The sequence below is a fragment of the Triturus cristatus genome, chromosome 2_2 (assembly GCF_964204655.1).
Source record: "Triturus cristatus chromosome 2_2, aTriCri1.1, whole genome shotgun sequence".
NCBI classification, from domain to species: Eukaryota; Metazoa; Chordata; class Amphibia; order Caudata; family Salamandridae; genus Triturus; species Triturus cristatus.
The window spans coordinates 261075449-261089934 of record NC_140582.1 but is presented as its reverse complement, the minus strand read 5'-3'; the positions used below and the strand labels follow the sequence as shown (position 1 = coordinate 261089934).

General features: G+C 49.6%; 1 long non-coding RNA gene across 1 annotated transcript in view; it reads right to left on the bottom strand.

Moving 5' to 3' along the window:
- The window catches only part of LOC146862115 (uncharacterized), a 28264-nt gene extending 15419 nt beyond the window's left edge, over nucleotides 1-12845 (bottom strand). The window contains exon 1 of the long non-coding RNA XR_014978101.1: nucleotides 12658-12845. This is a non-coding gene — a long non-coding RNA (uncharacterized LOC146862115). The remainder of the gene's footprint in view (nucleotides 1-12657) is intronic.
- Nucleotides 12846-14486: the final 1641 nt, after the last annotated feature.

Below are 14486 nucleotides of genomic sequence, written 5' to 3'. Positions count from 1 at the left end.
GGAAGCGGCAGTGCCAGACGCAACGTGCCCCCTGCGGCGGGCCCGCCGGTTGCGAGCTTTGTCGATAGGCCTGGGGCCAGAGGCAGTTTTTAGGCACGCTAACGGGAAAAGGGTAACAGATTACCAGCTGCGCATGGTGTTGCGGAAAGCTTTGGTCAGCATTGGGGTGGATGGGGCAGAATATGGGACGCATACCTTCAGGATTGGCGCGGCAATAGAAGCGCATAACATGGGTTAGACGTGAGGGGACATAATGAGGCTGGGGCGCTGGTCTTCCGACTGTTATCATCGTTATGTACGGCAGAAGGCAGAGGAGGCGCATGCGTCATCCTCTTTGGTGTGAATCTTATTCCTTTTTCTCGTTACAGGTTCGGTGGCGGGGCCCCAGGCGAAGGAACTGACCATTTGGATTGTGGGGCATTCTTTTTTCAAATGGGCACAGGTCCAGGCATGTCACTGTTATTTTGGGGGAATGTTGGGCTTTAATGACCGGTTGTTTAACATCGTTTGGAAAGGTAAAGGGGGGACGCGGTGGAAGGAATTGCTTCCGTGCCTTAATAAATGGATGGTGCAGGGGCGGTGCCCAGACATTTTGTTGATCCATCTGGGGGAGAACGACTTGTGTGAAGTGAAGGGTGTGGTATTGATGAGGGCCATGAAGAAGGACTTGTTGAGGTTGAAGGAACAATGGGCTGGGTGCCACGTTTTGTGGACAGAGTTGGTCTCGCGCAGAGTGTGGAGGGGTGCTTTGAACCCGAGGGGCATTGACAGGGCTCGAAGGAAAGTGAATTCAGAAATTTTTAGGTTCTGTTGTCTTCTTGGTTTTGGAAGAGTTGCACATACGGAGCTGCGTTTTGAGGCTGTGGACTTTTTCAGGGGTGACGGGGTGCATTTATCGAGGGTTGGCATGGACCTCTACTTGTTGGAGATTAGGGAGGTGTTAGCGAGATGTTTGAATGTGCAGGCACATTCCGATTAGAATACAAGCAGTTGCCCTAGTTTGGGGGGCAGAAGGGGGGGGTAGTTTCTCTCCCCACCTGCTTTCTGGGTGGCAGGGGTTATTGGAAGTTTTTGTCAAGGTTGACAGAGGTTGTTGGGTTATTGCTGGATCTAGGTTATCGTCATGGAAAGGGTAGGCAAGTTACGTTATAGTTAGGTTACGCATGTTCGGGGTTTGACGGGGGTAAAAGAAGCAGGCGGGGTAAGTGGTTTACGGATGGGTGGAATTTAAAGTGTTTATGTTTTGATGCATTGACGATTATGGTTGTAATGTTGTAATGTATGGGTGGGGGCAGGTTCAAAGGAAAATGTTAGGGGCGGGGTTAAAGGTCAGTATTTGGTATTTAGTGAGATTTAGTTTTGTAAGGTGTTTGCCGAGGAATTTTAATGTGATGCGCACCTGTTTTCAATAAAGCGGCCTTTTACACACAGCACCGAGTTTGTGGTCTGCTCCTTCCCACGGGGGGCTTGGGGGGAGCAGCCAACCAAAGAGAGGCCCCCCCGGGCAGTTTGGGAGGGGCAGGGGGAGGGGGGTGGCAGGCAACGGGCCGCCATTTTAAATTTGGGCTTCGTAAATTTGTAGCCCAAAAAGAGCCCAATGGAGAAGGTGACAGTGAAGGACATTCAGGTGCTTCTCGGTCATCTTAATTTCGCATGCAGGGTGGTCAGAGCAGGAAGGACGTTTTGCAGGCGCCTGGGGCGGGCATTGGCAGGAAGACATTTACCTCACCACCACATTCAACTATCAGCGGGGGTGAAGGAGGACTTGCACATGTGGTCGGTTTTTCTGCAGTCTTTTAATGGAGTGCCTTTGGCGAGGGAGGAGGACGTGCACTGGGATGTGCAATTTTTTTGGGATGCGGCAGGCGGTGAAGGATTTGGCGTCTACTGGCAGGGCAGGTGGGGCACGGAGTAGTGGCCCCGCCAGTGGAAGGATAGTGGGAGGAGCATAGCTTTCCTTGAGCTTTTCCCGTTACTGGTAGCATTGACACTGTGGGGCGAGGAGCTGGCACACAAGAAGGCGTTGTTTCGGGTAGATAACATGGCGGTGGTGGATGTCATTAACAGACAGTCCACAAGAGATGAGCAAATCCTGAAGTTGCTGCGGGTTTTTGTGCTTGGTTGCCTCAGACACTACATTGCTTTCAGGGCCTTGCATATACCAGGTGTGGACAATGACATAGCGGATGCTTTGTCTCGTTCACAGTGGGTGAGATTCCGTGGGCTGGCCAAGGAGGCGGACAGGACACAGACCCCGATGCCAGAGCACCTTTGGTATGTAGGCAACGTAGGGTGCTACAACTGGTGGTAGGCTCTCTGGCAGCTTCTACATGGGCGGCGTATCAACTAGCCTGGAGGGAATTTTTGGCATCTGGGGCGTGCAAACGAGCGGAGGTCTGGCGTCGGTCTGAGGATGTAATCCAGTTTAAGTGGGTAGGAGGATGTTGGAGGGTTGGGCTCGGGAGTGGGGGAGAGAGTGCGGCGCGTCACCCCCTTTCCTGGCAGAAGCTGGCGCATATATTGGAAGCCCTACCGGTGATCTGTAGGGATGATTTGGAGACCTGTTTATTTTCCAACCTTATGGTATGGGTGTTTTTTGGGGCTTTCAGGGTGTCAGAACTCCTGGGCAGCAAGGTCAAGAACGGCGAGCGATGGGAGTATGTGGCCATCGGCGAGGAAGGTACACATGTCTGGTTGGTCAGTTCAAAAACGGACAAGAGGGGTGTGGGGAAGGGGGTTAGGTTGGAAGCGGCAGTGCCAGACGCAACGTGCCCCCTGCGGTGGGCCCACCGGTTGCGAGCTTTGTCGATAGGGCTGGGGCCAGAGGCAGTTTTTAGGCACGCTAACGGGAAAAGGGTAACAGATTACCAGCTGCGCATGGTGTTGCGGAAAGCTTTGGTCAGCATTGGGGTGGATGGGGCAGAATATGGGACGCATACCTTCAGGATTGGCGCGGCAATAGAAGCGCATAACATGGGTTAGACGTGAGGGGACATAATGAGGCTGGGGCGCTGGTCTTCCGACTGTTATCATCGTTATGTACGGCAGAATGCAGAGGAGGCGCATGCGTCATCCTCTTTGGTGTGAATCTTATTCCTTTTTCTCGTTACAGGTTCGGTGGCGGGGCCCCAGGCGAAGGAACTGACCATTTGGATTGTGGGGCATTCTTTTATCAAATGGGCACAGGTCCAGGCATGTCACTGTTATTTTGGGGGAATGTTGGGCTTTAATGACCGGTTGTTTAACATCGTTTGGAAAGGTAAAGGGGGGATGCGGTGGAAGGAATTGCTTCCGTGCCTTAATAAATGGATGGTGCAGGGGCGGTGCCCAGACATTTTGTTGATCCATCTGGGGGAGAACGACTTGTGTGAAGTGAAGGGTGTGGTATTGATGAGGGCCATGAAGAAGGACTTGTCGAGGTTGAAGGAACAATGGGCTGGGTGCCACGTTTTGTGGACAGAGTTGGTCTCGCGCAGAGTGTGGAGGGGTGCTTTGAACCCGAGGGGCATTGACAGGGCTCGAAGGAAAGTGAATTCAGAAATTTTTAGGTTCTGTTGTCTTCTTGGTTTTGGAAGAGTTGCACATACGGAGCTGCGTTTTGAGGCTGTGGACTTTTTCAGGGGTGACGGGGTGCATTTATCGAGGGTTGGCATGGACCTCTACTTGTTGGAGATTAGGGAGGTGTTAGCGAGATGTTTGAATGTGCAGGCGCATTCCGATTAGAATACAAGCAGTTGCCCTAGTTTGGGGGGCAGAGGGGGGGGGGGGGTAGTTTCTCTCCCCACCTGCTTTCTGGGTGGCAGGGGTTATTGGAAGTTTGTGTCAAGGTTGACAGAGGTTGTTGGGTTATTGCTGGATCTAGGTTATCGTCATGGAAAGGGTAGGCAAGTTACGTTATAGTTAGGTTACGCATGTTCGGGGTTTGACGGGGGTAAAAGAAGCAGGCGGGGTAAGTGGTTTACGGATGGGTGGAATTTAAAGTGTTTATGTTTTGATGCATTGACGATTATGGTTGTAATGTTGTAATGTATGGGTGGGGGCAGGTTCAAAGGAAAATGTTAGGGGCGGGTTTAAAGGTCAGTATTTGGTATTTAGTGAGATTTAGTTTTGTAAGGTGTTTGCCGAGGAATTTTAATGTAATGCTCACCTGTTTTCAATAAAGCGGCCTTTTACACACAGCACCGAGTTTGTGGTCTGCTCCTTCCCACGGGGGGCTTGGGGGGAGCAGCCAACCAAAGAGAGGCCCCCCCGGGCAGTTTGGGAGGGGCAGGGGGAGGGGGGTGGCAGGCAACGGGCCGCCATTTTAAATTTGGGCTTCGTAAATTTGTAGCCCAAAAAGAGCCCAATGGAGAAGGTGACAGTGAAGGACATTCAGGTGCTTCTCGGTCATCTTAATTTCGCATGCAGGGTGGTCAGAGCAGGAAGGACGTTTTGCAGGCGCGTGGGGCGGACATTGGCAGGAAGACATTTACCTCACCACCACATTCGACTATCAGCGGGGGTGAAGGAGGACTTGCACATGTGGTCGGTTTTTCTGCAGTCTTTTAATGGAGTGCCTTTGGAGAGGGAGGAGGACGTGCACTGGGATGTGCAAATTTTTTTGGATGCGGCAGGCGGTGAAGGATTTGGCGTCTACTGGCAGGGCAGGTGGGGCACGGAGTAGTGGCCCCGCCAGTGGAAGGATAGTGGGAGGAGCATAGCTTTCCTTGAGCTTTTCCCGTTACTGGTAGCATTGACACTGTGGGGCGAGGAGCTGGCACACAAGAAGGCGTTGTTTCGGGTAGATAACATGGCGGTGGTGGATGTCATTAACAGACAGTCCACAACAGATGAGCAAATCCTGAAGTTGCTGCGGGTTTTTGTGCTTGGTTGCCTCAGACACTACATTGCTTTCAGGGCCTTGCATATACCAGGTGTGGACAATGACATAGCGGATGCTTTGTCTCGTTCACAGTGGGTGAGATTCCGTGGGCTGGCCAAGGAGGCGGACAGGACACAGACCCCGATGCCAGAGCACCTTTGGTATGTAGGCAACGTAGGGTGCTACAACTGGTGGTAGGCTCTCTGGCAGCTTCTACATGGGCGGCGTATCAACTAGCCTGGAGGGAATTTTTGGCATCTGGGGCGTGCAAACGAGCGGAGGTCTGGCGTCGGTCTGAGGATGTAATCCAGTTTAAGTGGGTAGGAGGATGTTGGAGGGTTGGGCTCGGGAGTGGGGGAGAGAGTGCGGCGCGTCACCCCCTTTCCTGGCAGAAGCTGGCGCATATATTGGAAGCCCTACCGGTGATCTGTAGGGATGATTTGGAGACCTGTTTATTTTCTAACCTTATGGTATGGGTGTTTTTTGGGGCTTTCAGGGTGTCAGAACTCCTGGGCAGCAAGGTCAAGAACGGCGAGCGATGGGAGTATGTGGCCATCGGCGAGGAAGGTACACATGTCTGGTTGGCCAGTTCAAAAACGGACAAGAGGGGTGTGGGGAAGGGGGTTAGGTTGGAAGCGGCAGTGCCAGACGCAACGTGCCCCCTGCGGTGGGCCCGCCGGTTGCGAGCTTTGTCGATAGGCCTGGGGCCAGAGGCAGTTTTTAGGCACACTAACGGGAAAAGGGTAACAGATTACCAGCTGCGCATGGTGTTGCGGAAAGCTTTGGTCAGCATTGGGGTGGATGGGGCAGAATATGGGACGCATACCTTCAGGATTGGGGTGGCAATAGAAGCGCATAACATGGGTTAGACGTGAGGGGACATAATGAGGCTGGGCGCTGGTCTTCCGACTGTTATCATCGTTATGTACGGCAGAATGCAGAGGAGGCGCATGCGTCATCCTCTTTGGTGGTGTGAATCTTATTCCTTTTTCTCGTTACAGGTTCGGTGGCGGGGCCCCAGGCGAAGGAACTGACCATTTGGATTGTGGGGCATTCTTTTATCAAATGGGCACAGGTCCAGGCATGTCACTGTTATTTTGGGGGAATGTTGGGCTTTAATGACCGGTTGTTTAACATCGTTTGGAAAGGTAAAGGGGGGATGCGGTGGAAGGAATTGCTTCCGTGCCTTAATAAATGGATGGTGCAGGGGCGGTGCCCAGACATTTTGTTGATCCATCTGGGGGAGAACGACTTGTGTGAAGTGAAGGGTGTGGTATTGATGAGGGCCATGAAGAAGGACTTGTCGAGGTTGAAGGAACAATGGGCTGGTTGCCACGTTTTGTGGACAGAGTTGGTCTCGCGCAGAGTGTGGAGGGGTGCTTTGAACCCGAGGGGCATTGACAGGGCTCGAAGGAAAGTGAATTCAGAAATTTTTAGGTTCTGTTGTCTTCTTGGTTTTGGAAGAGTTGCACATACGGAGCTGCGTTTTGAGGCTGTGGACTTTTTCAGGGGTGACGGGGTGCATTTATCGAGGGTTGGCATGGACCTCTACTTGTTGGAGATTAGGGAGGTGTTAGCGAGATGTTTGAATGTGCAGGCGCATTCCGATCAGAATACAAGCAGTTGGCCTAGTTTGGGGGGCAGAAGGGGGATGGGTAGTTTCTCTCCCCACCTGCTTTCTGGGTGGCAGGGGTTATTGGAAGTTTGTGTCAAGGTTGACAGAGGTTGTTGGGTTATTGCTGGATCTAGGTTATCGTCATGGAAAGGGTAGGCAAGTTACGTTATAGTTAGGTTACGCATGTTCGGGGTTTGACGGGGGTAAAAGAAGCAGGCGGGGTAAGTGGTTTACGGATGGGTGGAATTTAAAGTGTTTATGTTTTGATGCATTGACGATTATGGTTGTAATGTTGTAATGTATGGGTGGGGGCAGGTTCAAAGGAAAATATTAGGGGCAGGGTTAAAGGTCAGTATTTGGTATTTAGTGAGGTTTAGTTTTGTAAGGTGTTTGCCGAGGAATTTTAATGTGATGCGCACCTGTTTTCAATAAAGCGACCTTTTACACACAGCACCGAGTTTGTGGTCTGCTCCCTCCCACGGGGGGCTTGGGGGGAGCGGCCGACCAAAGGGAGGCCCCCCCCCCGGGCAGTTTGGGAGGGGCGGGGGGAGGGGGGTGGCAGGCAACGGGCTGGCCATTTTAAGTTTGGGCTTCGTAAATTTGTAGCCCAAAAAGAGCCCAATGTATCCTAACCATAATTAAGGTGGGCTCCTGCTCCCAGCCACCATTTTAGGTTTGGTGACCTGGTGGCTGGGAGCTTAGCGGGGATTATTGTTTTTCCCTCCCTCCCTCCCTGTTATTTATTTTGTTATTTATTCTGTTGGGGCTTTTTCTTCCAAGGGGCTAGGCGGATTTGTTGGGACAGGTGTGCAGGGGTGTGACTATGTATTGTCGCTGGAAACAGGTGCCGTGCGGGGTTATTGGAAGTTTGTGTCAAGGTTGACAGAGGTTGTTGGGTTATTGTTGGATCTAGGTTATCGTCATGGAAAGGGTAGGCAAGTTAAGTTATAGTTAGGTTACGCATGTTCGGGGTTTGACGGGGGTAAAAGAAGCAGGCAAGGTAAGTTGTTTACGGATGGGTGGAATTTAAAGTGTTTATGTTTTGACGCATTGACGTTTATGGTTGTAATGTTGTAATGTATGGGTGGGGCAGGTTCAAAGGAAAATGTTAGGGGCCGGGGCGGGGTTAAAGGTCAGTATTTGGTATTTAGTGAGGTTTGGTTTTGTAAGGCGTTTGCCGAGGAATTTTAATGTGATGCGCACCTGTTTTCAATAAAGCGTCCTTTTACGCACAGTCCCGAGTTTGTGGTCTGCTCCCTCCCCCTGCTCCCTCCCAATACGCAAATGTCATGCATAAGCACTTGGTAGCTATGCACTGAGAGGGTTCATTACTATGGGCACAAGACTGCAGGTGGCAGGCTGAGGGTTAAAGTGCTTCCATAGAAGAACTATAAAGAAAGGCACTGGAGAAATACGCTTTTCACATTTATTTAGAGGGAACTGGAATTGGCTCCGTAGCACTGTGATGGGAAGTGCCGGGATAGCAATCGTGCCAATTCACACCCTTTTTATTGTCATCAATACACTGTGCTGAAACTGACGAGGGTTGCTTCTCTGTAGTATTCGATAAATTGAATAACTCAGCTGAACAACAGACCTCTCTAAGGAAGCCCCATGCCACTGTACACGCAGACATTTGTTCTGTTGTACAGTTTGTTCCGCAAGTCCAGGCCTCATCTGTTTCTTTCAGTTAAGCAGAGCTATAACGGCTGTGCCAAAACAGAGACTAAAAATAATTCTGACCATGCAACACCAGCATACACGCCTTACTGCACATGGTTTACATTCAAACTCTGCATGGTTTTTTAATGAATCGAGGGGACTGCCTCGTCACTGTTTTGTAGTGTTGTTTGTATGTGTTTCTTTGCATATTTCAGGAAGTTCATGTAGTGAGTGGTGTCTGTTTCTATTGTAGTTATGTTTTTGTTTGTGTGTGAAGAGCCTCTTCGTGTTTCCTTGCGGAATTCTCTTTATTTTGTGTGTCTGTGACTTAATAGTAAATTTCAGTATGTTCGCGTTGCAGTCCGTGTTTTTTTTATGTGTTTGTGTGAGATTCTGGACTTTTTGAGTTGTGTGCGTTAATCTGATGTTTGTGAGTTTTCTTGAATGTGTATCATTCTACGTTTGCATGTTTGTGCTTTGTTGTTTTGTGTGTGAAAGTGTTTGCCCCCTTGCGCACAGCTGTCACTTTATAAAATAATACATGCTGGTGCCCAAAACTTTGTTTAAAGCCAGCAGACTGCACACACGAATGTCATCATTGCCAGATATCAAGAATGTGTCTGGATTCCACCTCATGCGTCATTCTTCCACCGCCAGGCATTCTGCCCCTTTATTTTACACCTGTGTTATTTTTTTTTTTTAGGTCGAGACTAGCAGCGTGCATGCGCTCCTCTGCAAGGCATGGTGCTTCTCTGGTCCCAGTGGTAATTAGTCATTCTTAGTCCTCTAGCCAGTGCTGTTAGTTGCTTCTCTGGTCACAGTGGTAATTCCTCTTAGCTGCTCTGGCGAAAATCTGTTGTAGTTCGGCACAAATATGTCCTTGCATACCCCCCAGGGCAGGACTGGGAACCAAAACCAGCCCTGGCAAAGTGCTCGGTAGGCCCCCCCCCTAACAAAAACGGCCCCCAGGGGCCCAAAACCGGCCCCCACCCGTGCGGAGCACTGGGGGGATTGCCTGGTGCCCGCTACAGCCAGTCCGGCCCTGATACCCCCCACAGTCAGCTATTCTGCCTATGCTAACTGTAGAAGAGCAAGAAACAGGACGGGTTCCTATAAAAAGTGCCACACCATCTTGAGGTGAAACATGCCTAGCATCGGCCATAACGAACTGCGTTACGGGACAAATTGTTTTTTATGGATTCTGGGTAACTTCATCAATGAAATTACACCATCTAAAATATTGTATTAATAAGGATAGCAAAGGTGCTATATTTGATCGATGTATTTGCTGAAACTGCTTTTAACATACCAGATATTACATGATTTGTTCACTATGTGGTTTCCTCACATATCCCCTTATATTTTGGTTAAAACATCTTGCATCTGTGAATGCCTGTTTAGCAGAGAGATGCCAGCTTCTTCGGCAATACTATAGTTAATTTGTAGCCAGTCACTTCCGCTCATATAGATCTCAATACCCAAATTGCTTTGCTAAAATTTGTGTGCACGTTTTGTTCATTGGACCATACCACAATTTCCAAACACTGATCGTTGCAGATTGCCTAGCTCTCCCGTGTTGCTGCATTGCTCTCTCCTGCTTTTGCCTCGTTTTTAGCTGCACTATCAATTTCACCTTTCTCTTGCCCTCTCTCTCTCACACACACTCTTTCACACACACATTCTCTTTCTCAGACACCACACTTTCCCAAACAGACCTATATCTGAAATACTTCTTAAGTTGTTTTTCAAACACATTCTCATGCACACGTTTTCTCTCACACGCACCCAATTTATACTCACACACACACATTATTCTTGCACATGAGATCAGACCCCCTCTCTTCTCTCACACAGTTTCACCCTCACACACACACTCTCTTGCTAAAGCTCTCTCACGCACACTCTCAGCTTGCCCTATCTGATACATTCCATCACCGGTGACCCTCGACATTTTGAACAGGTAAAATAAAATAATACCTTTTTCATTCTTCATTCTCCCTTTAAATATGTTGCTTTAAGCAACCCCAAACTTTGGGAAAAATTCCATGTTAAAGAACAATAGATGTTGCAGTGCCCAGTATAATGTACTGCATGGCTAAATACTTATAAGGTCCCAAAGGCAAGACCGATTGCATTGCAAATGCTTGTTTTTAATGTAAGTGAGGGATCATGCTTACTTTGTGCCAATGGTTGCAAGCGGTCAACACAGGCATCCATTTTTAGGGACAGCTAGAAAGAGACAGGAAGAAAATGCAGAAATAGGAGGGAGAAGTTAATAACCGTGACAAATTGAAACATCAGCCATAAGAAACACCTACGAGTGTGAGATAAATAGACAGGGAGTGTAAAGCTGTGGAAGAAGGAGGCATGAGGTGAAAAAAAAAAACAGCCTTCATATTTGCAACCTCTGACAGTGGGTATAGGAGGAAGCCTAGTTACTATATCTTCATGGAAGGATGGATGAGCTTACTGATTATGTGTGAGATGTGAGTGAATGATTGGCTGACAGCAAAAGTTGAATGGAGATAAGTTTTGTAATGCATTGTCTGTTGTTTTTATATGAATGCACTGGAAAATTTCATGGCATTTCAAAGATAGAGTTAGGATCATCCAGGAACGTCTGCTGTGGGACGTTTGCTCTACTGGCCTGCATGGCCAGTGTGAGAGGAAACTGAACTGGCATTGTGTCACTCATTGGCAGTGTGCCAGACTCTCAGGTTCCAAGCCCTGGAGGGTCTTGTATAAAACTAGGTCCAACCCATTAGTGATGAAATTACCCAGGACCATATTACATCCACCTCTTCTTCATGGGGCTCAGAGGACAGCGAGAAATCTGTGGGATCCCAATCTAATAACTAGTGGATGACATGTTGCATGCCAACATCAAGGGGATTGAGATAGGGTAACCTTTGCAGTCTGTGCTTGGAGTGGGACACACCCCAAGCTACTTTTCCATTAATGCTCCGCTAAGCTCAATCACAGCCTCACATTAGGTGGGCAGACACGAGACATATGAAGAAAGGACGTCACAGTTACTCATGGATTCTGTTCAGCTTCACTGCTAAGTGTCTGCAAACCCCACAGCAGCTGTAGGACCCTTCTAGGTTACTCATGGGGATAGTTGTGGTGCCCAGGTCGTCAATGAGCGTGGGCAGGCCTGTAAGGCCCAAATGAGTGTAATTATGTCATTTCTTATCGTAACTGCATATGCCCTCTTGTGTCATGGGCACAAATTAGTTGTAAATAAGCACCTGTTAATTGCACTCAGCCAGATGAACATGAGTTATTATTGAAGAAGAATGGGGTAAATGTATATAGGGTTCCTGGACATCAGCTAACTTGGTGGAACATTAAGTATGTATATAGTTAGTTTACAATGATTTCAACTTTGCAAACCTTGCTGTGCACAGGACCAGGTCATGAGTCTTCTCCATTTCAAGTAGGCACCAACCAATGCATGCTGGCAACAGGGTGGGCGCTATAGATATGAGAAACCATGGATACAGAAGAATTTACATGAAATGTATTTAGAGGATCAAAATAACTGGGTCCTGTGTTCATAAGTTGTTACCTACCTCTATTGTTTGGATGAAATTCCTTTAATCAATCCTCCACACGTCTTGCTTTTTACAGCAACCTTTGTCTGTGCAGGATGTCAGAAGCATCCTGGCAGTCTGCAAAACAGCTGGGCATTTGACCTTTTGCTCGTGTGGACCTCATGGCATCAGGCCATAGGAATAATCATTTGTCAAATGTGTTCAGATCCTTACAAAACAAGCACTGGTGAAGCCAATAGGCCTGGCTTTAATATGCTAATGCATGATAAGAAAGCCCTGCAAGGGCAGGCAATAGAGAAAGGTAAATTGTTTACTGCAAACTTTAGTACTCTCCCAATTGAGCTTGCATGGCAGGTCTAAGGGTTGGTGTAGGGAAGTGCCTCTTTTGACATGGTTAGCCCCCACTTTCTGCCTGGTGACTGATGTGATTTCGAATTGAAAGTGCACTGGGTCCATGCCAACCAGGTCCCAGTGCCAGATCTCTTTCCTAAAACAGTACCACGGTTGATACAAGTTCAGTAACCCCTGTAAGTCCCTAGTAAGTGGTACCTGTTAGAAATGGGGATCTCTAGTTGGATCTCTAGTTGGCAGAGGCTGGCACCAGTGTCCAAATAAGGACCCTTCTTCCTAAGTCAGAGTAAGGGGGCTACACCCTTTGATAACCCCTGCTCATCCCTGTGGTAACGCAGCACGAGCAGACAGGCCTATCTCAGAGGCAGTGTGTGAAGCATTTATGACCATACACAATAACGCAGTGAAGACACTACAAAGGGACACCACACAAGTAGTTATAGAAAAATTAGTATCTTTATATAGGCTTAACACAAGGCTCAAAAGCGATCAGGGAGCCACAATGCACATAAATATAGATGCATTTAAAAAGCAATAAAAGCAATCAAAAGCGTGTGAAACAAACTTAGTTCGAGGCCGGGGTCTACGCGACCCAGTGATGCACAATGTACCTGAGGTTTAAAGGGGCACGGCACGTAGCTTCGGGAAGGAGCTGCGATGATGACAGGCGGACTCGCAGTGGCCACAGCTCCCAGCTGTAGCCGTCCACGGCGTGCACTCACGATGATCCTGAAACGGTGATTAAAGGATGGCACTCAGCGGCACAGCTCCTCAGCTGCAGCGGCCCACAGTAGCGATAGCGATGATCCTTGTAGCACAGACAGATGCGGGCTCTAAGCAGCCACAGCTCCTCAGCTGCAGCGGCCCAAAATAGCATTAGCAATGATTCTCGTAGCACAGGCAAAGGCGGGCTCTCAGCGGCAACAGCTCCCTAACCCGGTCAGTCACTCAGTAAGCCTTGTGCTTAACAGGAGGACTGTCCCCAGTGTCCACTTCATGGACACACCAATCAGTGACATAGGCACCAGGGAGAACAGATCACTGAATTGCCCCAACAATTGGCGACAATCGCTCTGCTGCTCAGGGGTCAGGGTGGTGGAGAGGACCACACCCTCCTCTGACCCATCTTGCCCCTTTGCACACAGGTCAGGAAGAGGCTCACTCTCCTCCTCCATCCCAGCATCTGTGGCCAGGAGCATGCTCACTTCGGACCTCTCAAAGTGGGGCTTCAGGCGGTGGACCCGCAAGGGGTTCCGGGGAGACTGCAAGTCCACCAAGAAGGCAACAGGACTCTTGCGCTCCACCACCTCAAATGGTGAGGTCCACTTATCTTGGAGCGCAGAGGGCTCCACTGGGGCCATGACCCAAACCTTTTGACCAGGCTCAAACTCATTCAGAGTGGCATTCTGATCGTGCCAACGTTTCATCTCCTCCTGGCTGGCTTCCAGATTTGCCTCAGCAAGCTTTCTGAAACGCCGAGTCTGGTTCCTGAAGGCCAGCATGTAGCTAAACACATCCTGGGGAGGTTTCCTGGGAGATTTCTCCCAGACTTCCTTGACCAGACTCAGAGGCCCTCTTACCGGGTGACCATAGAGCAGTTCAAAGGGGCTGAACCCTAGGGACTTCTGTAGCACCTCACGGTAAGCAAACAACAGGCATGGCAAGAGGACATCCCACTTATGCCTCATGGACTCTTCCAGGCCCATAATCATGCCTTTGAGGGTCCGGTTGAATCTCACAACCAGCCTTGGGGGTGGTGAACTTATAAGTTACCCCACACTCCTCCCACAGAGACTTCATATATTTGGAAATGAAGTTAGTATCCCTAACCAACACCACCTCTCTGGGGAAACCCACACAGGAGAAAATCCCTATCAGTGCACGTCTCACCACGGGGGCCGTCGCTGTCCGGAGTGGGATGGCTTCAGGGTACCGGGTGGCATGGTCCACCAAGACCAGGATGAACCTGTTGCCCATGGCTGTCTTGGGGTCCAGAGGCCCCACAATGTGAATGCCCACTCGCTCGAATGGGGTACTGACAACTGGAAAGGGCTGGAGTGGGGCTTTGATCTTCCCCCCACTCTTCCCACTTGCCTGGCAAGTTTCACATGTCCTGCAGTGAGCATCTGAGCTCCTGCACATCTGGAGCCAATAAAAGTGGATGACCAGCCTCTCGAAGGTCTTAGTCTGCCCCAGATGTCCTGCCAATGGCACATCATGAGCCAACCCCAGTAGGAAGGCTCTGAAGCACCGGGGTACCACCAGCACACGGGCTGACCCAGGCTCAGCAACCTTAGGCTCGCTGTAAAGGAGGTCATTCTCCCAATAGATCAGATGTGACCCTGACTGATCAACTGCTGCCTGGGCGGCAGCCTGTCACCGCAGCCCCTAAAGAGAAGGGCACGTTCTCTGCTGTTCACAAAATTCCTCCCTGGTGGCC